A 2,132-nucleotide genomic window follows, 5' to 3' on the forward strand; every position below is an offset into this window, starting at 1 on the left:
AATGGGCAAGTGATCCAGCACATAAGACTGAAAAGTTCCAGAATGGCCCTCATCATCTTTCCAATTGAGAATAGCACTGCTTTGCTGTGGATCTGTAGCATGGCCAATTCCTTGTAAGGATGTAAGAGGCAGTAAAGGGCCAGTGAGAAGACCAATATTTTTTTGCTATTACAGATACATCTGCTCCAGTATCCAATATGCCTCGAAAAGGCTTTTGTTAAATATAATTTATAAGTTCAAGCCTTCCTTGTTTGCTATTTTCAATCCAGAATACAACCGAGGACCCCAAACGTTTTGCCCCTGTGGGGGCAGAAGTAACAGAATTTCCAACAGAGATCGAAGGAACTAGGACCAGCTGAGCAATTCTTTGCCCAGCAGAAATAGATATAACTCAGTAGGCACTGAGGCCATGATTTTTATCTCTCCAGTATAGTATTGATCTATCACTGCTGGAGTAATATATAGGCCTCTCAATGCCAAGCTACTGCGGCCTAATAATATACTAACAGATCTTTTTGAAGGGGGCCAATTATGCCCGCAGGGAGAGCTTGAACTCCCACTTCAGGAGTCAATACTGTATAGGTGGAGGAACAGAGGTCCAATCCTGCACTTCCTGGGGTTGCTGTGAGGAGACTGGAAACCGTTTGTTGTTGTTGTTGATGGTTGCTAGTGGGTAGGCTTGAAGCCTTGCAAAGGACAGGGCTGCCCCATTATTTGTTGAGGGGCCAGGGGGTGGCCCCTTTGCCAGTTTTCCTAAATAAGATGGCAGCACTATCAAAAGTAGATCTACAATCTCTGGCCCAATGTTTTCCCTTTTTACATTGGGGGCATTTCCCTAGTATAATTCCCTTTTTTTGATTAGGATATTGAGTTATTAGATGGCCTATTTAGCCACAAGAAAAAACGCTGCCAGGAGGTCCAGCAACTCGGGGACGTTTTCCTCCTTTTTTTGCTTCCTCAGGAAGTGCGGAGGAATTCAGTTATGGTTTGTCCCTGAAGTGCAGCAGCCAGTGTGAGGCCCTGCATATATGATGGGCCAATGTTGGCACAGAGCCGAATATAATCAGTTATTCCTCCTTTTTTCTAAATGGTCTAATGGCTGCTTGGCAAGCTGTATTAGCATTTTCATATGCCAATTGTTGTAGAAGAACCATACCGGCATCCCCATCTTCGATCAGATGGCCGGTTGCCTCTAGTAACTAAGAGACAAAATCTTGATAAAGTTCATCTGGTCCCTGTCTAATTTTAGAAAGATCCTCATTCTTACTAAAGTTAGGAAGCTTTTTTCAGGCAAGCCTAGCAGCAGCATTAACCTGAACATATGTGTCCAAAGGGTAATTTAACTGGGTATGGGTGTTATTATAAGCACCTTCCCCAGCAAGCTCTGCAAATGTAGTAGGTATATTATTAGCGCTATTAACCTCTGCTGTGGCCTGACACTGTTCCACAAATTCAGACTTCCACAACAAGTAATCTCCTCCACTAAGACAAGCTCTAGCTAATTGTTTCCAATCATTGGGCATAAAGCATCAGTGAACAACGTTTCCCAAATTACCTGAGTAAATGGAGCTGTAGGTCCATATTGAGCGCAAGCATTTTTCAAGTCTCTTATTTGTTTAAATTGAATGGGCTGGTGAGTTCTTTGTTGGTTTTGGTCCTCCATTACAGGAAATAAATGAAAACCAGAAATATCCTCCCCTCTTTGAGCATCCTGTGCTAGTGAGAGCTGCAAGGCACTAAGCCTGGGAGGTCCCAAGAGAGAATTCATTATTAGAAGGACTAGATAACTTCAAAGGCCTGGGCCGACTAGGCTGAGCAGACTGAGTAGACTGTGCCGGGGGAATAACAGACAGAAGGGGTGGCGGAAAGAAATCTGAGTCCCCTAGAGCTGTTAAGGAGGGCTCACAAACATTCACCCTTAATGAGGGTCGTTGCTTTGTTTGAAGCTGTGACAATTTATTTATAACTGAATTCAACATTTCCTCAACATGGAGCACTCTATCCTCAGTAGGACCATCATATATTTTTTCCTCAGCATCTGAGTCATCTGACTTTTCTTGAGCATCCAAGCCATCTGACTTTTCCTCATTGTCTGACCCAATAGATTCAACTTTTATTAATTTATTTGATTT

The sequence above is a fragment of the Dipodomys merriami genome, unplaced genomic scaffold (genome assembly GCF_024711535.1).
Source record: "Dipodomys merriami isolate MVZ:Mamm:240054 unplaced genomic scaffold, mDipMer1.0.p SCAF_1664, whole genome shotgun sequence".
NCBI classification, from domain to species: domain Eukaryota; kingdom Metazoa; phylum Chordata; class Mammalia; order Rodentia; family Heteromyidae; genus Dipodomys; species Dipodomys merriami.